Genomic DNA, 24,094 nt, shown 5'->3' with positions numbered 1-24,094 from the left:
AGGGAGGCCTTAGAAGGCGTACTTCAATCCATGCCCCTTTAATGTTGGCCACTCTATTTCTCTAAACTGACAGGCAGGCAGTCTGCATTTGATTGGGTCCATAGAAATGTAATTACTAGTACGAGCACTCCCAATAATGTATAAATTAATGGTGGTCTGAGGGGCTTGCCTGTTCTGGTAATTATATTTCTATGGTTGGTCTGGACCTCAACTCCTAACCCTAATTACAGGTCAACAGAGCAACAACGGTATCACAGTGCGTCCCAATCAGAGATCACAGTTCTTCCCAAATGGCACCCTATTCGCTATATAGTGCACTACATACTACCCTATGGGCCCTGGTCGAAATGACTGCACTATATAGGGAATAAGGAGCCATCTGTGATGCAACCCACTCCTTGTTGACAACGTTGCAAATGCTTAATCCCATGACTACTGACAGGATGGTATCATACTGGAAAGGGCAAGACAGGGAATGTCTGTATCCCAAATGGCACCTTATTCCCTATATAGTGCACTCGTTTTGACTATAGGTAGGTGTTGCAGCTAGGGGTGTGAGATGATTCATAGAATGACTAACTCGTTTCCGTGGAAGTATTACACATGCATTGACATACTCCTCGATGGTTCCTTTTCATCAAACTCAGTCTAAACTCATCCCCAGGCTTTGCACAGAGCTTGGGGAGAATATCTGGTGCATCAGCCTTAACCCAGTTTAGGACACATACAAATACTGTCACATTTATAGATTTATGTTGTTGCATTATTTTCAAATTACGTCTTTGTTTCACCTTAAGAGTCCCCACCATACGGTTCCTAAACTTTGTTTGTGTCCCAAATGTCATCCATTATTCCCTATTTAGTGCACTACTTTAAACCAGGGCCCTATCGAGCTTTGGTCAAAAGTAGTGGACTATATAGGGAACAGGGTACAATGTAGGAGGCATGCTGTCTCTGTTCCATATTATTTCTTGACCTGCTGTAAGGGAAGAAGCTCTGGCCTAGCAGGAGAAAGTCTTATAGCCCTCCAGAGCCCTATGTAACAAGAGTAGTAGGGCCACACCATGTCACTTCTCCACAATGGGAAAATATAGACAGACACCTTCTCTCTAAAGCCTCCTACTCTCCCAAGTGGTAAGCCTACTGTAGTAGAAAGTCTACATTCTGAGAACATTCTGTTATTCTTTGTTGGAAAAGGTAGTCTGTTATTTTCTTCTCCCTATCCAAAGCCTATGATTTATACATATAAAACCAAGCGGACCCGTTTATTGTACGAAACTCTAAACCTATAGGGCGTAAATGTCCCTAGGCTGAACCCGCTTCCTAAGAATGGGTATTCTAAGCGTCGCTACTATTTCCCTCTTCACTGCCACCAGGCTTCCAAAATACTGCTGCACTGCTACAGTCGGGAATGGGACGGGAGGAATGGAATGACAGGCAGCCGTTGGCGATACCAACTATTGGGCGTTGAGGGGTATCAGTACGTTCTATATAGTATTTTTCAAAAGAGCAACGGAATATCTGTATGATAATGTTTGGATTATTATAATTAACATGAATTTAGGGATATTTTCACTTAAGAACATTTGGTATTAAAACAAACACTAAATGATGTAAAATCTATGCGAACCCCCGCCATCCGTGATTTGAAGCCGTCTTTCCAGCAATTGCACATGTAATCCTAGGCTACTTGTTACTGATCAAAGCCATATAAATGTGGCGCTCGACGAAGCAGCTCTTGCCCCGTTTATATTTAAAACTTTAGCCTGCATTTGCTGACGATAAATTGGATATACTAAAGCGTTTGGATACAACTTCATCGGATAACTATTTTTGTTTTAAAGGAGTTAGGATTCGTTTTTCTCATGAAAGGTAAGTTTATTTCAAAGGCTGCATTTTACATCTCTCCTTTCGTTCTTTGTCATTTCTCTTGCCACTAATTTAACTGATCCCACCTCATCTGCGCGCATGGACGAAGTTATTATGTCCTGCTATTCCAACATTTCTAAACTATATTAGGCTACAGGAATGTTATAAAAATGTATTCACTCGTTCTATGTTTACAATATATGTTTTCAAACAGTATTTAAAACTGATTAAAGTTTGGTCAACGGTCGGTTGTTCAAAACATCCCGGAGCCGATCAATTCCCGTGCCTACAATTTAGCTAGCGATGCTGTCAGAATATTGCCGCTATCCGTTATAAGGCAACATTACGAACTTGAGACAGAGATGCATTTTGTTGCATCAATGTATCGATCTTTCTTACTATAATGGGTGATGTTTATTCTACATTTTGTGAGCACTAATTTGACCCTCTCATCGTTATTTAATGCCTCTGGCTCATCGACGTATTGCTTTTTATATGACCCTCCCCTCACTGTTTCGTTCCAATGCATTTACATACACCAGCTAGTGCAGTATTTGTTATCATTACAGTTGGCTATAGTCGTTCTTTCCATAAAAAAGACTGGCACCAAGTTTACTGTAGGATGCGGTCTCTCGTGTCAAATGCCATCTGGAAGTGGTATATATTTTTTCTTGTAAGTCAAACCTAATAACAGCAGCCAGCATGCCCAATTTGCGATTAAGTTGCGCATTACTAAATGTCTTCCCTAGAACATCATCACTGTTCCATTTTGGAAGGGGTCACACTTTTTTTGACTTCTTATTTTAGGCTTCCTGTCCTCTGGAATGGAATCTGGCATTCTATTATAACCATGCTATAATACTGTTCTGGAATGAAATGACTCTGCACGGAGAGACATGTAGGCTATTGGAGTGGAGACTATAGAAATCGAATAGAAGATTAGAAATAGGTATAGAAGGATACAACTAGCATAGAACTAGGAAATGTGGTAGAAGAGAGGTGTGTGTGTGTCCAGCCTGTTCTCATAACCTAGACGTAACATAGTAAATATACATTTGGGAAACTGAAATTAGAAGCCGGATGTGGAGGTCCAGGGCTGGTGTGGATACATGTGGTCTGCGGTTGTGAGGCTAGTTGGACCTACTGCCAAATGATCTAAAACGACGGAGGTGGTTTGTGGTAGAGAAATGGACATTCAATTATCTGGCAACAGCTCTGGTGGACATTCCTGCAGTCAGCATGTCAATTGCATGCTCCCTCAACTTGAGACATCTGTGGTATTGTTTGTTGTGTGACAAAACGGCACATGTTAGTGGCCTTTTATTGTCCCCAGCACAAGGTGCACCTGTGTAATGACTCTGCTGTTTAATCAGCTTCTTGATATGTCACACCTGTCAGGTGGATAGATTATCTTGGCAAAGGAGAAAGGCCCACTAACAGGGATGTAAACAAATTAGTGCACAACATTTGATAGAAATAAGCTTTTTGTGCGTATGGAACATTTCTGGGATCTTTTATTTCAGCTCATGAAACATGGGACCAACACTTTACATGTTGTGTTTTATATTTTGGTTCAGTATATAATACAAATTGTAATTCGTAACATATCATAAGATACAGGTGATGGATATCCACAAATTTATACATACCATACGAAACAACATATCATACTAAATGGATTGTCTCGGATTTACATACAGAATAATAGGAAATGCTCTGAGACCAGGTTGCAGCAGGCCTATATGTTTGCTTGTTGGGGACCTTTCTTCTGTTTGCTTCAGTATTCAGGAATGCCAACAATTCCCTCCCTGTGGCTTTCCTTCCATTTAATTTCTATCATGGACAAGAGGCAGGGGAAATCTCTACACGTTTTATTCTGAACTAAAGACATACAATTACTTTGTGCAGATGATATCGTCATATTTTCATATATAACTCAATTTAACATACTGTATAACTCCTTTCCATATTTCGAACTGAATATCTGTGTGATTGAATTACCTGGAAAATAAGTTTACCCTTGTAGGCTAATCCAATAACCCAATGGTAGTTTCCTCCACACAATTATGCCTAATAGTTTAAGGAGTACTAGTGAAGCTATAGTTTATGCCTTAGTTGCTCTACCTGGTTTGGGATCAGTTGTAATCCTAGGCTTAATGGTTGACAGGATCTGGTAGTTTGGTGGATAGGCATGCAGCCCCCTAAAGGCCTTTGCAGACTGTACGTCGGATTCAGTCTTTTACGATCATCACGTCACTGTGCGGTGTAACTAAATTAAAATCTTGATATCAACCTGACCAGATTGTACGATTCGCTTCAGTTCTGTCGTCACATTCTGCAATTAGCTTGAGAGGCTACGTCAGCCGATGTAGGCTACGGTGCGGTGTATTTGATCTGCCAATGTGCCAGCACCAGCAGCGCTTACCTCTCTATGCTTATGCACGAGTGAAGCGAGTTTGTAAAAACTGAAAGTATGCATAGTTTTCACATACAAAATGTATACATCTAAACTCAGAATCAAATACGCTTCCCCAAAATGGCAATAATAATGTAGTAGAACATTTTATTTTGATTGGTCATTTTGTGCATTTCTTAAAATCCTATCAGGTAGCCTGACTTCAGATGTATCGTGTAAACAACATTATTAGGGAAATCGCTCTTATTGCACAGCTTGAAAACGTTTAAATCAAACTACAGTATTATATTATTCGGACTATTCACACTATTCACACTCCGTGCAGGCCATGTTCCTATTGGTCAGTCACCGGGATCGGCTTGTAACACCAGCCGATGAACGGGCCAAGACGTAGACCCTGTCACGCTGAACGAGCCAAGACGTCCGGCAATCGTTTACGGCCTACGAATTTGCCCACAACGTGGACATTTTTTCATATTAAAAGCCATATTAAAGACCGTAGAGATCGAGACACATAGATCGTAAAGAGACAGAGATACAGTAGAGACAGTAAAGTAGATGGTGCTGTGTCTGTCGGGACAGGAATGAAGTCTCCACTGCCTGAGCAGGAAACAAAATGACATGATTTAAGTAGGCCTCCCGAGTGGCGCTGCATCACAGTGCTAGAGGCGTCACTACAGATCCGGGTTCGATCCCGGGCTGTGTCGCGACCGCGAGACCCATGAGGTGGCGCACAATTGTCCCAGAGTCGTCGGGGGTAGGGGAAGGTTTGGCCGGCTGGGATGTCCTTGTCCCATCGCGCTCTAGTAACTCCTTGTGGCGGCCGGGCGCAGTGCACGCTGACTTCGGTCACCAGCTGTATGGTGTTTCCTTCGACACATTGGTGCGGCTGGTTTCAGAGTTAAGCGAGCAGTGTGTTAAGGAACAGTGCGGCTTGGCGGGGTCATGTTTCGGAGAATGCATGACTCAACCTTCGCCTCTCCCGAGTCCGTACAGGAGTTGCAGCGATGGGACAAGACTGGATATCACGAAATTGGGGAGAAAAGGGGTAAAAAGTACCAACAAAAATATTTAAACAATTATATATAGATTTATTATTATTTATGTAAGTAGGTCTTTCTGGGACAGACCTTTTTTCCTCTGAGCAGCTGTTTGTGCTGTTTCTCTTGAACCTATTTGTTTCTGCCCGTGCCCAAGTCATCCTACCTAGTTTGGGGACACTCTGTGTGAGGGAGCATCCTGCCTTTATGCTTTGATTTATTGAGCCTGGGTCACTCTATCCTCTGAGGATCTTCAGTTTGGAGTTACACTTGCTGTTTGGTTTTATGTGTAAAACCTGACTGATTCACTGACTCCTCCTCCTCCACACCAAAGACCATAACCTCAGGGCTCTCTCTCTCTTTCACTGCTGCTGTCGCAATCTATTCTGCAGTGATAACCAGAAAAACATAGTTCTAGGTGCTGGAACTGGAGCTTGCTAAGCTGCCTGACGTACAGACTCTTGCATTCAATTCAAAGGGCTTTATTGGCATGGGAAACATATGTTTATGTAACAGTATAACTTTAGTCTGTCCCCTCGCCCCGACCCGGGCGCGAAACAGGGACCCTCTGCACACATCAACAACAGTCACCCACGAAGCATCGTTACCCATCGCTCCACAAAAGCCGCGGCCCTTGCAGAGCAAGGGGAACCACTAATTCAAGGTCTCAGAGCAAGTGACGTCAAGCGCGCACCACCGCTAACTAGCTAGCCATTTCACATCCGTTACATTTACATTACCAAAGCAAGTGAAATAGACAAAAAAGAAAAGGGAAAATAAACAATGAACAGTAAATATTACACACACAAGTTTAAAAAAAATATGTATAGACGTTTCAAATGTTATTGGCAGTGTTGTAACAATGTACAAATAGTTGAAATATGAAAGGGAAAATAAATACCGTTAAATAAAGGTTGTATTTACTATGGTTTTGGCGCTCCACTGGTTTCTCTTTTCTTGTGGCAACAGGTCACACATCTTGCTGCTGTGACTGCACACTGTGGTTTTCCACCCAACAGATAGGGGAGTTTATCAAGATTGGATTCGTTTTGAAATTCTTTGTGTGTCTGTGTAATCTGAGGGAAATATGTGTTTCTAATATGGTCAGACAGTTGGCAGGAGGTTGAAGTGCAGCTCAGTTACCACCTCATTTTGTGGGCAGTCTGCACATAGCCCGTCTTCTCTTGAGAGCCAGGTCTGCCTACGGCGTCTCTCTCAATAGCAAGGCTATGCTCACTGAGTCAAAGCTTTCCTTAATTTGGGGTCAGTCACAGTACACAGTAGCAGAATACCTGACCATTATCTGTTTAGAGCCAAATAGCATTCTAGTTTGCTTTGTTTTTTTGTTGATTCTTTCCAATGTGTCAAGTAATTATCTTTTTGTTTTTCTCATGATTTGGTTGGGTCTGATTGTGTTGCTGTCCTGTTTATCTCTCTGTATGTGTGGGCTTTGTTATGGAACTTATTTTTAGGTCATTATTGAATTGCTATTTTCTGGATTTCGATAATTAGCGTGAATCGTCCTAGTTATGCTCTTGCATGCATTATTTGGTGTTTTACGTTGAACACGGATGATTTTGTAGAATTTTGCATGCAGAGTCTCAATTTGGTTGTTGAGTGGATCCCAGACCTCACAACCATAAAGGGTAATGGGTTATATAACCGATTCAAGTATTTTAAGCCAGATCCTAATTGGGATGTCAAATTTTATGTTAGTTTTGATGTCGTAGAAGCTGTGCTGGACTACCAGCGGTGCTAGACTACCAGCGGTGCTAGACTACCAGCGGTGCTAGACTACCAGTGGTGCTAGACTACCAGCGGTGCTAGACTACCAGCGGTGCTAGACTACCAGTGGTGCTAGACTACCAGCGGTGCTAGACTACCAGCGGTGCTAGACTACCAGTGGTGCTAGACTACCAGCGGTGCTAGACTACCAGCGGTGCTAGACTACCAGTGGTGCTAGACTACCAGTGGTGCTAGACTACCAGCGGTGCTAGACTACCAGCGGTGCTAGACTACCAGCGGTGCTAGACTACCAGCGGTGCTAGACTACCAACGGTGCTAGACTACCAGCGGTGCTAGACTACCAACGGTGCTAGACTACCAGCGGTGCTAGACTACCAACGGTGCTAGACTACCAGCGGTGCTAGACTACCAGCGGTGCTAGACTACCAGTGGTGCTAGACTACCAGCAGTGCTAGACTACCAGTGGTGCTAGACTACCAGCGGTGCTAGACTACCAACGGTGCTAGACTACCAACGGTGCTAGACTACCAGCGGTGCTAGACTACCAGCGGTGCTAGACTACCAGCGGTGCTAGACTACCAACGGTGCTAGACTACCAACGGTGCTAGACTACCAGTGGTGCTAGACTACCAGCGGTGCTAGACTACCAGCGGTGCTAGACTACCAGTGGTGCTAGACTACCAGCTGTGCTGGACTACCAGCGGTGCTAGACTACCAGCAGTGCTAGACTACCAACGGTGCTAGACTACCAACGGTGCTAGACTACCAGCGGTGCTAGACTACCAGCGGTGCTAGACTACCAGCGGTGCTAGACTACCAGCGGTGCTAGACTACCAACGGTGCTAGACTACCAACGGTGCTAGACTACCAGCGGTGCTAGACTACCAACGGTGCTAGACTACCAGCGGTGCTAGACTACCAGTGGTGCTAGACTACCAGCGGTGCTAGACTACCAGCGGTGCTAGACTACCAGTGGTGCTAGACTACCAGCTGTGCTGGACTACCAGCGGTGCTAGACTACCAGCAGTGCTAGACTACCAACGGTGCTAGACTACCAACGGTGCTAGACTACCAGCGGTGCTAGACTACCAGCGGTGCTAGACTACCAGCGGTGCTAGACTACCAGCGGTGCTAGACTACCAACGGTGCTAGACTACCAACGGTGCTAGACTACCAGCAGTGCTAGACTACCAGCGGTGCTAGACTACCAGCAGTGCTAGACTACCAGCGGTGCTAGACTACCAGCGGTGCTAGACTACCAGCGGTGCTAGACTACCAGTGGTGCTAGACTACCAGCAGTGCTAGACTACCAACGGTGCTAGACTACCAGCAGTGCTAGACTACCAGCGGTGCTAGACTACCAGCGGTGCTAGACTACCAGCGGTGCTAGACTACCAGTGGTGCTAGACTACCAGCTGTGCTGGACTACCAGCGGTGCTAGACTACCAGCGGTGCTAGACTACCAGTGGTGCTAGACTACCAGCGGTGCTAGACTACCAGTGGTGCTAGACTACCAGCGGTGCTAGACTACCAGCGGTGCTAGACTACCAGCGGTGCTAGACTACCAGTGGTGCTAGACTACCAACGGTGCTAGACTACCAGCGGTGCTAGACTACCAGCGGTGCTAGACTACCAGCGGTGCTAGACTACCAGCGGTGCTAGACTACCAGCGGTGCTAGACTACCAGTGGTGCTAGACTACCAGTGGTGCTAGACTACCAACGGTGCTAGACTACCAGTGGTGCTAGACTACCAGCGGTGCTAGACTACCAGCGGTGCTAGACTACCAGCGGTGCTAGACTACCAGCGGTGCTAGACTACCAGCGGTGCTAGACTACCAGCGGTGCTAGACTACCAACGGTGCTAGACTACCAGCGGTGCTAGACTACCAGCGGTGCTAGACTACCAGCGGTGCTAGACTACCAGCGGTGCTAGACTACCAGCGGTGCTAGACTACCAGCGGTGCTAGACTACCAGCGGTGCTAGACTACCAACGGTGCTAGACTACCAGCGGTGCTAGACTACCAGCGGTGCTAGACTACCAGCGGTGCTAGACTACCAACGGTGCTAGACTACCAGCGGTGCTAGACTACCAGCGGTGCTAGACTACCAGCGGTGCTAGACTACCAGCGGTGCTAGACTACCAGCGGTGCTAGACTACCAACGGTGCTAGACTACCAGCAGTGCTAGACTACCAGCGGTGCTAGACTACCAGCGGTGCTAGACTACCAGTGGTGCTAGACTACCAGCGGTGCTAGACTACCAGCGGTGCTAGACTACCAGCGGTGCTAGACTACCAGTGGTGCTAGACTACCAGCGGTGCTAGACTACCAGCAGTGCTAGACTACCAACGGTGCTAGACTACCAGCGGTGCTAGACTACCAGCGGTGCTAGACTACCAACGGTGCTAGACTACCAACGGTGCTAGACTACCAACGGTGCTAGACTACCAGCGGTGCTAGACTACCAGCGGTGCTAGACTACCAGCGGTGCTAGACTACCAGCGGTGCTAGACTACCAACGGTGCTAGACTACCAGCAGTGCTAGACTACCAGCAGTGCTAGACTACCAGCGGTGCTAGACTACCAGCGGTGCTAGACTACCAACGGTGCTAGACTACCAGCAGTGCTAGACTACCAGCAGTGCTAGACTACCAGCGGTGCTAGACTACCAGCGGTGCTAGACTACCAGCGGTGCTAGACTACCAACGGTGCTAGACTACCAGCGGTGCTAGACTACCAGCGGTGCTAGACTACCAGCGGTGCTAGACTACCAGCGGTGCTAGACTACCAGCGGTGCTAGACTACCAGCAGTGCTAGACTACCAGCGGTGCTAGACTACCAGCGGTGCTAGACTACCAACGGTGCTAGACTACCAGTGGTGCTAGACTACCAACGGTGCTAGACTACCAGCGGTGCTAGACTACCAGCGGTGCTAGACTACCAGCGGTGCTAGACTACCAGCGGTGCTAGACTACCAGTGGTGCTAGACTACCAGCGGTGCTAGACTACCAACGGTGCTAGACTACCAGCGGTGCTAGACTACCAGCGGTGCTAGACTACCAACGGTGCTAGACTACCAGTGGTGCTAGACTACCAGTGGTGCTAGACTACCAGCGGTGCTAGACTACCAACGGTGCTAGACTACCAGTGGTGCTAGACTACCAACGGTGCTAGACTACCAGCGGTGCTAGACTACCAGCGGTGCTAGACTACCAGCGGTGCTAGACTACCAACGGTGCTAGACTACCAGCGGTGCTAGACTACCAGCGGTGCTAGACTACCAGCGGTGCTAGACTACCAGCGGTGCTAGACTACCAGCGGTGCTAGACTACCAGTGGTGCTAGACTACCAACGGTGCTAGACTACCAATGGTGCTAGACTACCAGCAGTGCTAGACTACCAGCGGTGCTAGACTACCAGCGGTGCTAGACTACCAGCAGTGCTAGACTACCAGCAGTGCTAGACTACCAGCGGTGCTAGACTACCAGTGGTGCTAGACTACCAGTGGTGCTAGACTACCAGTGGTGCTAGACTACCAGCGGTGCTAGACTACCAACGGTGCTAGACTACCAGTGGTGCTAGACTACCAGTGGTGCTAGACTACCAGCGGTGCTAGACTACCAGCGGTGCTAGACTACCAGTGGTGCTAGACTACCAACGGTGCTAGACTACCAGCGGTGCTAGACTACCAGCGGTGCTAGACTACCAACGGTGCTAGACTACCAACGGTGCTAGACTACCAGCAGTGCTAGACTACCAGCAGTGCTAGACTACCAGCAGTGCTAGACTACCAGCAGTGCTAGACTACCAACGGTGCTAGACTACCAACGGTGCTAGACTACCAGCAGTGCTAGACTACCAGTGGTGCTAGACTACCAACGGTGCTAGACTACCAGCAGTGCTAGACTACCAGTGGTGCTAGACTACCAACGGTGCTAGACTACCAGCGGTGCTAGACTACCAGTGGTGCTAGACTACCAACGGTGCTAGACTACCAGCAGTGCTAGACTACCAGTGGTGCTAGACTACCAACGGTGCTAGACTACCAACGGTGCTAGACTACCAGTGGTGCTAGACTACCAGCGGTGCTAGACTACCAGCGGTGCTAGACTACCAGCGGTGCTAGACTACCAGTGGTGCTAGACTACCAGCAGTGCTAGACTACCAGCAGTGCTAGACTACCAGCAGTGCTAGACTACCAACGGTGCTAGACTACCAGCAGTGCTAGACTACCAGCGGTGCTAGACTACCAACGGTGCTAGACTACCAGTGGTGCTAGACTACCAGCAGTGCTAGACTACCAACGGTGCTAGACTACCAGTGGTGCTAGACTACCAGCGGTGCTAGACTACCAACGGTGCTAGACTACCAGTGGTGCTAGACTACCAGCGGTGCTAGACTACCAGCGGTGCTAGACTACCAGCGGTGCTAGACTACCAGCGGTGCTAGACTACCAGTGGTGCTAGACTACCAACGGTGCTAGACTACCAACGGTGCTAGACTACCAGTGGTGCTAGACTACCAACGGTGCTAGACTACCAGCGGTGCTAGACTACCAACGGTGCTAGACTACCAGTGGTGCTAGACTACCAGCGGTGCTAGACTACCAGCGGTGCTAGACTACCAGCGGTGCTAGACTACCAGCGGTGCTAGACTACCAGCAGTGCTAGACTACCAGCGGTGCTAGACTACCAACGGTGCTAGACTACCAACGGTGCTAGACTACCAGCGGTGCTAGACTACCAACGGTGCTAGACTACCAGCGGTGCTAGACTACCAGCGGTGCTAGACTACCAACGGTGCTAGACTACCAACGGTGCTAGACTACCAACGGTGCTAGACTACCAGTGGTGCTAGACTACCAACGGTGCTAGACTACCAGCGGTGCTAGACTACCAGCGGTGCTAGACTACCAGCGGTGCTAGACTACCAGCGGTGCTAGACTACCAGCGGTGCTAGACTACCAACGGTGCTAGACTACCAGCGGTGCTAGACTACCAGTGGTGCTAGACTACCAACGGTGCTAGACTACCAACGGTGCTAGACTACCAGCAGTGCTAGACTACCAGTGGTGCTAGACTACCAACGGTGCTAGACTACCAGCGGTGCTAGACTACCAACGGTGCTAGACTACCAACGGTGCTAGACTACCAGCGGTGCTAGACTACCAGTGGTGCTAGACTACCAACGGTGCTAGACTACCAACGGTGCTAGACTACCAGCGGTGCTAGACTACCAGCGGTGCTAGACTACCAGCGGTGCTAGACTACCAACGGTGCTAGACTACCAGCGGTGCTAGACTACCAGCGGTGCTAGACTACCAGCGGTGCTAGACTACCAGCGGTGCTAGACTACCAACGGTGCTAGACTACCAGCGGTGCTAGACTACCAACGGTGCTAGACTACCAGCGGTGCTAGACTACCAGCGGTGCTAGACTACCAGCGGTGCTAGACTACCAGCGGTGCTAGACTACCAGCAGTGCTAGACTACCAGCGGTGCTAGACTACCAGTGGTGCTAGACTACCAGCGGTGCTAGACTACCAACGGTGCTAGACTACCAGCGGTGCTAGACTACCAGCGGTGCTAGACTACCAGTGGTGCTAGACTACCAGCGGTGCTAGACTACCAGCAGTGCTAGACTACCAGTGGTGCTAGACTACCAGCGGTGCTAGACTACCAACGGTGCTAGACTACCAGTGGTGCTAGACTACCAGCGGTGCTAGACTACCAGCGGTGCTAGACTACCAGCGGTGCTAGACTACCAGCGGTGCTAGACTACCAGCGGTGCTAGACTACCAGCGGTGCTAGACTACCAGCGGCGCCTGAAGATAAAATAGGTTTGCATCCAAAATGGCACACTTCCCTACTTTTGACCAGAGCCCATAGGAAATAGTGTGTCATTTGGGACGCAACCATAGTGTCTCACATCACGTTCAACTCACTGGGAGTATCCCAGGCTTCTATTGACTGTGGTTGTAAACATGATCTTCAGAACCAGGGGAGTATCCCAGGCTTCTATTGACTGTGGTTGTAAACATGATCTTGAGAACCAGGGGAGTATCCCAGGCTTCTATTGACTGTGGTTGTAAACATGATCTTCAGATCCAGGGGAGTATCCCAGGCTTCTATTGACTGTGGTGGTAAAAATTATCTTCAGAACCAGGGGAGTATCCCAGGCTTCTATTGACTGTGGTTGTAAACATGATCTTCAGAACCAGGAGAGTATCCAAGGCTTCTATTGACTGTGGTTGTAAACATGATCTTCAGAACCAGGGGAGTATCCCAGGCTTCTATTGACTGTGGTTGTAAACATGATCTTGAGAACCAGGGGAGTATCCCAGGCTTCTATTGACTGTGGTTGTAAACATGATCTTCAGAACCAGGGGAGTATCCCAGGCTTCTATTGACTGTGTTGGTAAACATGATCTTCAGAACCAGGGGAGTATCCCAGGCTTCTATTGACTGTGGTTGTAAACATGATCTTGAGAACCAGGGGAGTATCCCAGGCTTCTATTGACTGTGGTTGTAAACATGATCTTCAGAACCAGGGGAGTATCCCAGGCTTCTATTGACTGTGGTTGTAAACATGATCTTCAGAACCAGGGGAATATCCCAGGCTTCTATTGACTGTGGTTGTAAACATGATCTTCAGAACCAGGGGAGTATCCAAGGCTTCTATTGACTGTCGTTGTAAACATGATCTTGAGAACCAGGGGAGTATCCCAGGCTTCTATTGACTGTGGTTGTAAACATGATCTTCAGAACCAAGGGAGTATCCCAGGCTTCTATTGACTGTGGTTGTAAACATGATCTTCAGAACCAGGGGAGTATCCCAGGCTTCTATTGACTGTGGTTGTAAACATGATCTTCAGAACCAGGGGAATATCCCAGGCTTCTATTGACTGTGGTTGTAAACATGATCTTCAGAACCAGGGGAGTATCCAATGCTTCTATTGACTGTGGTTGTAAACATGATCTTGAGAACCAGGGGAGTATCCCAGGCTTCTATTGACTGTGGTTGTAAACATGATCTTGAGAACCAGGGGAGTATCCCAGATTTTGTATTGATATGCCTGTGCATATCCTGTTGTGTCATACAATATCTTTCATCCACTAAGTTGTTTTTAACAGAAGGATTTGCCTCATTTAAAACAAAACGCCAGGCTGTGGGTGTCTTGTATATGAATAATACCAGTTTGTTTTTCCCAACCCTTTTATTTATGGCCACATACTCTATTCTGAGCGGATATGACGGTTAAGGGGATTTCTCTTCTCAGAGCATGGGTCTTCTTGTGCTAGTTTAGCATGTCACAGGGCTGAATACAGAGCTCCATGATGAGCCTCGAGGGAGGGGAGGGGAGCGAGGGAGGAGAGGAGCGAGAGAGGAGAGAGAGGAGCAGGTGAAAGAGCGAGGTGAGAAAGAGAGACTGCTGCTGACTGTTTATACATGCCTGGAAGCTCGGGCGGTTTGAGGTTTGTGTGTGTGTGTACTACTGGGGTGTGTTTGGGGTGTGTGCGAATTGGCCTATAAATCATATCTATATTGTTTTCAAACTTATGGCCGATTCACTATATGTACAGCATCTCGCTTAAAACAAATCTCTAAATAAGCTTTGTTGTACAATTTTTAAAGGTCAAATTTAGTACATTTCAAACAGTCAGCAATAATCTACGTAATTCAGGGCTTGTGAAATTATACCTAGGCTAAATATAAGCCTTCCGCAACGTGATGTTTTTGGCAAAAATCACTGCTCTAGCTTACAGGTTTGTCTAGGAAAAATGCAATTTTGAGGATAAATTTAACCAGAACCATTCATACATAATGTACATTCACTAATAATGACTCATTTCTTATAGCAGGCATTATAGAACCTCACATGCAATAGCAAGTTAAAACCACTTGTCAGAGAGGAAGAACTGTTGGAGCTAGGAACATAAACATTTTGCTACACCTGCTAACATCTGCAAAATATGTGTACTCTAACAATACCATGTTTGTTGTTGTGAGTGGCATGGGGAGGGCCTTGGTGTGTGTTAATGGGAAGGGGCTTGGTGTGTGTTAATGGGAAGGTGCTTGGTGTGTGTTAATGGGGAGGGGCTTGGTGTGTGTTAATGGGGAGGGCCTTGGTGTGTGTTAATGGGAAGGTGCTTGGTGAGTGGCATGGGGAGGGGCTTGGTGTGTGTTAATGGGAAGGTGCTTGGTGAGTGGCATGGGGAGGGGCTTGGTGTGTGTTAATGGGGAGGGGCTTGGTGTGTGTTAATGGGGAGGGGCTTGGTGTGTGTTAATGGGAAGGTGCTTGGTGTGTGTTAATGGGGAGGGGCTTGGTGTGTGTTAATGGGAAGGTGCTTGGTGAGTGGCATGGGGAGGGGCTTGGTGTGTGTTAATGGGGAGGGGCTTGGTGTGTGTTAATGGGGAGGGGCTTGGTGTGTGTTAATGGGAAGGTGCTTAGTGTGTGTTAATGGGGAGGGGCTTGGTGTGTGTTAATGGGGAGGGGCTTGGTGTGTGTTAATGGGGAGGGGCTTGGTGTGTGGCATGGGGAGGGGCTTGGTGTGTGTTAATGGGGAGGGGCTTGGTGTGTGTTAATGGGGAGGGGCTTGGTGTGTGTTAATGGGAAGGTGCTTGGTGAGTGGCATGGGGAGGGGCTTGGTGTGTGTTAATGGGAAGGTGCTTGGTGAGTGGCATGGGGAGGGGCTTGGTGTGTGTTAATGGGGAGGGGCTTGGTGTGTGTTAATGGGGAGGGGCTTGGTGTGTGTTAATGGGGAGGGGCTTGGTGTGTGTTAATGGGAAGGTGCATGGTGAGTGGCATGGGGAGGGGCTTGGTGTGTGTTAATGGGGAGGGGCTTGGTGTGTGTTAATGGGGAGGGGCTTGGTGTGTGTTAATGGGAAGGTGCTTGGTGTGTGTTAATGGGGAGGGGCTTGGTGTGTGTTAATGGGGAGGGGCTTGGTGTGTGTTAATGGGAAGGTGCTTGGTGTGTGTTAATGGGAAGGTGCTTGGTGTGTGTTAATGGGGAGGGGCTTGGTGTGTGTTAATGGGAAGGTGCACACAGCACAGAAGGCGACGACGACACAAAAGACAACACGAGAACAAGCGGACATAAACACTCATTAAAAACTAAAAACACAACTAGATTCTTGCGATACAGGCATTTGGAATAACGCGCTAAAACCATCAATTCGACTGAATCTATTATCACCCTGCCCTAATTGTGTGTGTGTGTGGAACTATGTACTACATCCTCTCACTCCTCTGCTTACTATACCACATGGGAACCAGGTGTGAAATGATTTGAAACCTTTTTAAAAAAACATATTATTCCTAACCTTTTTTAAAGTTATTATTAACACCCTTAACTGTTGGTCTGTTCCAGCTCAGCAAGAATCGTCATGGTAACATTTTCTCTTGATTTAAGGTTCTACTCTAAATTACTTTTTATCTAAAAGTAAATCTTGTCCTTGGAAGGCAGTGAACGATAACAAAATGGTTTAGTAATGATTACACCTCCCCTGTCCAGAAGCACCGTTGAAAAATGTTTTTGTTAATTCACTATGACGATTAAATTATCACAACTAAATAAGTGTGATTGCAGTCTATACCTTCTCCATGAATGTGTAGACAAGTAGAGTCAAAATATGACAGGAAATTGCTATTCATTTAGTCAATCATAATAACCGTTAGTCACCTTTCATGACTTCAAACACACCTTGATGATGTTGTCTGGCTGTCGGCTATGTTACAACATTTACTCTGACATGGCACCAGTGGTGGAAAAAGTACCCAGTAAAATCCTACTTGAGGAAAAGTATTTGGTTTTAAATATACTTAAGAATCAAAAGTAAATGTAATTACTAAAATATACTTAAGTATCAACTATAAATCATTTCAAATTCCTTATTAAGAAATCTTCTTTTTAAATGTTGTTTTATGGATAGCCAGGGGCACACTCCAACACTGAGACATACAGTGCCTTGCAAAAGTATTCATCCCCCTTGGCGTTTTTCCTATTTTGTTGCATTACAACCTGTAATTTAAATAGATTTTTATTTGGATTTCATGTAATGGACATACACAAAATAGTCCAAATTGGTGAAGTGAAATGAAAAAATAACTTGTTTAAAAAAAAGAAAAAATCAAAAAAATGGAAGTGGTGTGCATATGTTTACTTTGCTATGAAGCCCCTAAATAATATCTGGTGCAACCAATTACCAAGAAGTTACATAGATTGCACACAGGTGGACTTTAATTAAGTGTCACATGATCTGTCACATGATCTCAGTATATATACACCTTTTCTGAAAGGCCCCAGAGTCTGCAACACCACTAAGCAAGGGGCACCACCAAGAAAGTGGCACCATGAAGACCAAGGAGCTCTCCAAACAGGTCAGGGACAAAGTTGTGGAGAAGTACATATCAGGGTTGGGTTATAAAAAAATATCAGGAACTTTGAACATCCCACGGAGCAACATTAAATCCATTATTAAAAAATTGAAAGAATATGTCACCACAACAAATCTGCCAAGAGAGGGCCACCCACCAAAACTCACGGATCAGGCAAGGAGGGCATTAATCAGAGAGGCAACAAAGAGACCAAAGATAACCCTGAAGGAGCTGTAAAGCTCCACAACGGAGGTATAACTTAAAGATCGCTGTACACCAGCAGGAACCCATCCAACTTGAAGGAGCTGGAGCAGTTTTGCCTTGAAGAATGGGCAAAAATCCCAGTGGCTAGATGTGCCAAGCTTATAGAGACATATCCCAAGAGACTTGCAGCTGTAATTGCTGCAAAAGGTGGCTCTACAAAGTTTTGACCTTGGGGGGGGTGAATAGTTATGCACGCTCAAGTTTTCATTTTTTTTCTTATGTCTTGTTTGTTTCACAATAAAAAATATTTTGCATCTTGAAAGTGGTAGGCATGTTGTGTAAATCAAATGATACAAACCCCCCAAAAAATCCATTTTAATTCCAGGTTGTAAGGCAACAAAATTGGAAAAATGCCCAGGGGGTGAATACTTTTGCAAGGCACTGTAATTTACAAACAAGGCGTTTGTGTTTAATGAGTTGGCCAGATCAGAAACAGAAGATGACCAGGGATGTTCTCTTTAAGTGTGTGCATTAGACCATTTTCCTGTCCTGCTAAGCATTCAAAATGTAACAAGTACTTTTAGGTGTCAGGGAAAATGTATGGAGTAAAAAGTACATTCTTTTCTTCAGAAATGTAGTGAAGTAAAAGTATAAAGTTGTCAAAGACCAAAAAACTACTTAAGTACTTTACACCACTGCATGGCACCCTATCCCCTATATAGTGCACTGCTTTTGACCAGCAGCCTTAGGGGATCTGGTTAAAAGTAGTGCACTATATAGGGAATCTGGTCAAAAGTAGGGCACTATATAGGGAATCTGGTCAAAAGTAGGGCACTATATAGGGGATCTGGTCAAAAGTAGGGCACTATATAGGGAATCTGGTCAAAAGTAGGGCACTATATAGGGAATCTGGTCAAAAGTAGGGCACTATATAGGGGATCTGGTCAAAAGTAGGGCACTATATAGGCGATCTGGTCAAAAGTAGTGCACTATGTAGGGTGCCATTTGGGACGTAGACCAGGCATTCAGACTGCTACAGACTATTGAGTCTCTTGATTCCTTGGCTTAACCTGTTAAACTGACTCTGTATTTTAATACCACACCTCCATGATCAGGTATCGTGACACCTCCGTGAATACCCAAATTAAGTTAGAAGATTTGCTGGATTCTGATGACACTTGAAACTATATAAGGCTAAGCCTTTGCAGGATTTGTCGTCCCCCCCCCCCCCCCACCACCACCAGTATTTGGCATAATATCAACCAATGTGTTAGCTATCTATACACTAATACATTAGTTTATAAACCACTTATCATTCTAAGTTCTATACCTTAATGAAGGTGTCAGTTTCCCACCAACTGCTTATCATATATCATCATACTGCTGCTATCATCATAGTGGCTCCCGAGTGGCGCAGCGGTCTAAGGCTCTGTATCTCAGACCCTGGTTCGATTCCAGGCTGTATCACAACCGGCTGTGATTGGGAGTCCCATAGAGCGGCGCACAATTGGACCAGCGTCGTTAGGGGTAGGCCGTCATTGTAAATAAGAATTTGTTCTTAACTGACCTGCCTAGTTAAATAAATACAAATAAAATATAACAGATGTGATTGTACTTATATACATTTGAACTCAGTTTTTCTCAATTCCTGACATTTAATCCTAGTAAAAATTCCCTGTTTTAGGTCAGTTAGGAACACCACTTTATTTTAAGAATGTGAAATGTCAGAATAATAGTAGAGAATTATTTATTTCAGCTTTTATTTCTTTCATCACATTCCCAGTAGGTCAGAAGTTTACATGCACTCAATTAGTATTTGGTAGCATTGCCTTTAAATTGTTTATCTTGGGTCAAACGTTTCGGGTAGCCTTCCAAAATAAGTTGGGTGAATTTTGGCCCATTCCTCCTGACAGAGCTGGTGTAACTGAGTCAAGTTTGTAGGCCTCCTTGCTCGCACAGTTCTGCCCACAAAGTTTCTATGGGATTGAGGTCAGGGCTTTGTGATGGCCACTCCAATACCTTGACTTTGTTGTCCTTAAGCCATTTTGCCACAACTTTGGAAGTATGCTTGGGGACATTGTCCATTTGGAAGACCCATTTGCGACCAAGCTTTAACTTCCTGACTGATGTCTTGAGATTGCTTCAATAAATCCACATCATTTTCCATCCACATGATGCCATCTATTTTATGAAGTGCACCAGTCCCTCCTGCAGCAAAGCACCCCCACAACATGATGCTGCCACCCTCGTGCTTCACGGTTGGGATGGTGTTCTTCGGCTTGCAAGCCTCCCCCTTTTTCCTCCAAACATAACGATGGTCATTATGGCCAAACAGTTCTGTTTTTGTTTCATCAGACCAAAGGACATTTCTCCAAAAAGTATGATCTTTGTCCTCATGTGCAGTTGCAAACTGTAGTTTGGCTTTTTTTTGTGGCGGTTTTGGAGCAGTGGCTTCTTCCTTGCTGAGCGGCCTTTCAGGTTATGTCGATATAGGACTCGTTTTACTGTGGATATAGATACTTTTGTGCCTGTTTCCTCCAGCATCTTCACAAGGTCCTTTGCTGTTGTTCTGGGATTGATTTGCACTTTTCGCACCAAAGAACGTTCATCTCCAGGAGACAGAACGCGTCTCCTTCCTGAGCGGTATGATGGCTGTGTGGTCCCATGGTGAACGTGGTACCTTCAGGTGTTTGGAAATTGCTCCTAAGGATGATCCAGACTTGTGGAGGTCTACAATTCTTTTTCTGATGTCTTGGCTGATTTCTTTTGATTTTCCCATGATGTCACGCAAAGAGCCACTGAGTTTGAAGGTAGGTCTTGAAATACATCCACAGGTACACCTCCAATTGACTCAAATTATGTCAATTAGCTTATCAGAAGCTTCTAAAGCCATGACATCATTTTCTGGAACTTTCCAATCTGTTTAAAGGCACAGTCAACTTAGTGTATGTAAACTTCTGACCCACTGGAATTGTTCTACTGTCACGCCCCCTGACCTTATTGAGCCTTTTTATGTCTCTATTTAGTTTGGTCAGGGTGTGATTTGGGGTGGGCATTCTATGTTTTTGTTTTCTATGATTTTGTATTTCTATGTTTTGGCCGGGTATGGTTCGCAATCACGGACAGCTGTCTATCGTTGTCTCTGGTTGGGAACCATACTTAGGTAGCCCTTTCCCCTCCTTTCAGGGGTGGGAAGTTAACTTTGTTTGTGGCACATAGCCCTTAAGCTTCACGGTTGTTTTGTATTGTTTATTGTTTTTGTCTGCGTCATTCCTAATAAAAAGGAATATGTACGCACGCTGCGCTTTGGTCTACGTCCGACGACGGCCGTGACAGATACAGTGAATTAGAAGTGAAATAATCTGTCTGTAAACAATTGTTGGAAAAATTACTTGTGTAATGCACGAAGTAGATGTCCTAACCGACTTGCCAAAACTATAGTTTGTTAACAAGAAATTTGTGTTGTGGTGAAAAACCACTGGATCTCTAGTCATGTATATGATCCCTGCGGGAACTGAACCCACAACCTTGGGTGTTAGTGCTCTTATCAACTGGGCGACATATGATGCCCTGTAGTATTTAGTTTATACCATTCACATGTCATGAACACAGCACCATGATGCCCTGTAGTATAGAGTTAATACCATTCACATGTCATGAACACAGCACCATGATGCCCTGTAGTATAGAGTTAATACCATTCACATGTCATGAACACAGCACCATGATGCCCTGTAGTATAGAGTTAATACCATTCACATGTCATGAACACAGCACCATGATGCCCTGTAGTATAGAGTTAATACCATTCACAACTTTCTACTTCAGTTAGACCGTGCTGATGGAAATCTAGTTGGGGCCAGTCAGTCTGCGTCCTACATAGCACCCTATTATAGGCTGTTATAGGTTGTTATAGGCTGTTATTTCCCCGTCAGACAAACAAACATGTCTGGAGGCTGATCTTATGGAGTGGGATGTGGTATGGAATTTTACACTGATATTGACCTGAATGTCTTTTTTATGCCAGCACTTACAGCACGGACTAAAGTGGTAACTGGTAACCATGGTAATAACACAGTTGGTTACAACGTTTCATAGCGAAACACAAGGATGAAATGCTTGGCAACCTCTGACCTCTACTCCGAGGCCTGCCCTTGGCAGTATGAGTGGCTTGTTAGGTGCTGGAGACGATGAGTGATATTTGATTGCCAAGGAAACACTTTGTCATAACCTCTTTTCATATCAACAGTTATTTGTCTGAGGCTTATCCTGGTGCTCTGAGGTGTAGAAGACCACAATCAGTAAGAGGAGAGCATCATGTGAAGTTGCATGGCTATTCCTGCAGGCTGGCATAGAGAAAGAGTGGATGTAGTATAATGAACCATTGCCCTTATTACAAAGCGTTGCATCACATTGGATCATATGATATGATACAATCTGCCCAGTGCCCCGCCCACATTTCTGATCCATCTTCAGTAAACCTGAAGCTGTTTAATCTAGTGGTGATGTTATCTGATCTCACTCAGTTTGACGCTATCTGGTTGATTCTAACTGAATGTAGAGATAATTACAAGCTATATTAACCTTGCTCCTTCTCGCTCTGTCATTTTATTTATTCTCTACATTGATCATAACACAATGAAGATATCATTACAAACTTAAACTAGACTTATGTTCAACTTTAAGGTTTTTATTTATTTTATTCACTTTCTCTACTGTTTATTTCTCTCTTGTGTCTGTGAACCCTCCCTCTCTCCCTGTTCCAGTGGAGCTCTGCCAGCCAGGCCTACTGCAGATTGTAAGCTACTCAGCTGCTATTTTTATTTATTTATATATTTATATTTAAGTCAGTTAAGAACAAATTTGGCCTAGGAACAATGACAGCCTAGAAACAGTGGTTAACTGCCTTGTTCAGGAGGCAGAATGACAGATTTTTACCTTGTCAGCGCGGGGATTCGATATAGCGACCTTTCGGTTACTGGTCCAACGCTCTAACCACTAGGCTACCTGCCGCCCCTGATGAACCAGAGTTAGCCAGAGGACCGCACTAAATAGTCATAATTTCCTCTTCTGCCGCTCTGTTTGATCTGGGACAGATGCTAGGAAGAAGTAGGAAGTGGTTTTGGGGGTCCACAGAGGTGACTTCTAGCTGGAGTCAGTCTGTGTGCCAAAACAAACATGTTTTGTCTGACAATGACAATGGATTTGTCAAGAGCACAAAAACACATCTGGGACTATACATTTGAGATGCAGCTGATATACAGTGTATGATTGAGGGCAACATTTCCCTACTAAATGCCAAAAACTAAGTGAGCCCAGGGGAGGGCCACACTGACCTGTACCAGGGTCCAGCTGCTCTTCCAACTGGAGAGGGAAAACAAAAATATGTTGTTATTAGCCAGGTCACCTCAGTCTGACGACACTACTGTATCCTGTCTGTATTGACCTAGCATCTACATGACTCATCTTCTCCGCACTTCAGTTCTTCATATTTCTCTTCTTCGTCCTCTCTATTGTGTAATGTTTACGATTTACAGCATGCCTTGGGGATATCGTATTGCTGCCTGTCAGTCCTTCCTGTCTCTATTTCTATAACTTCCTGGAGCTCAGTGGTACACTGTGTTTCTCAACATACAGCACATGTCTTCTATACACAGTAGAGGAGTAAAGAGGGATGGTACAGGGGTTCCCAACCTTTTATACTCGCGGCCCCCTGAGTAAACATCTCTCCAAGGTACGCAATGACTAATATGACCAGAGGACCTGATGATGCACTACCCAATTTGGAAATTGCTCCTTGTGCATTCTACTATTACAACATTCAAGAGTAAGTTTAAAGCCGGACTAGGTTCCCCCTGCCGACCCCACAGTTTGGGAAGCACTGGGATAGTAGAAACCTGATGTTCATCCATCGTCCCCCACATTCTGGTCGTTCCTTTTTCCCACTAGCAACACTCTTAGAAAGAGGGTTCAACTGTCCTCATAGGAGGACCTTATGAAAACAACTCTTTTTGGTTCCAAATGGAACCCTTTCGACAATACAAGGTTCCACGTAATTACTAAAAGGTTCTGAATAGAATAAAAAGGGTTGTTGGCGATGAACAAGGTTCTAAACGTGTAGCTAGCTCCCCCACCGTTCTGTACATGTCTCTACATCTCTAACATTCCTGTTGAATCAAAATATTCCATTCCCTATCCCGTGGAGGCGTCAGGAATTTTTGCATGTAGCCTGTGTATGCAGGAGTCGGGGTACATGGAGACGTGGGTGGGTGGGTGTCAAAGGCCGCCATTGTTGGAATGAGAAGCAGATGTTAGTATGGAACTCTCCTGACTGCAGCAGTTTCTCACTGCTGTGCATTGAGCTTCCCTCTTTCCCTCTTTTCTCTCTCTCTGGCTCTCTCCATGTCTCTTTCGCTCTCCCTCACTCGTATCTTTGTCGGT

At 45.8% G+C, this 24,094-nt stretch overlaps 1 protein-coding gene across 1 annotated transcript in view; it reads left to right on the top strand.

Annotated features, from left to right (window-relative positions):
* Positions 1 to 1,707: 1,707 nt before the first annotated feature.
* Positions 1,708 to 24,094, top strand: part of LOC139563466 (FERM domain-containing protein 6-like) — a 53,285-nt gene continuing 30,898 nt past the window's right edge. The window contains exon 1 of the mRNA XM_071382165.1: positions 1,708 to 1,872. The gene's annotated coding sequence lies outside the window, so the exon portion shown is untranslated. The remainder of the gene's footprint in view (positions 1,873 to 24,094) is intronic.

This window comes from Salvelinus alpinus, chromosome 34 (assembly GCF_045679555.1).
Source record: "Salvelinus alpinus chromosome 34, SLU_Salpinus.1, whole genome shotgun sequence".
Taxonomy (NCBI): Eukaryota; Metazoa; Chordata; class Actinopteri; order Salmoniformes; family Salmonidae; genus Salvelinus; species Salvelinus alpinus.
This window is presented reverse-complemented; position numbering and strand designations above follow the sequence as displayed.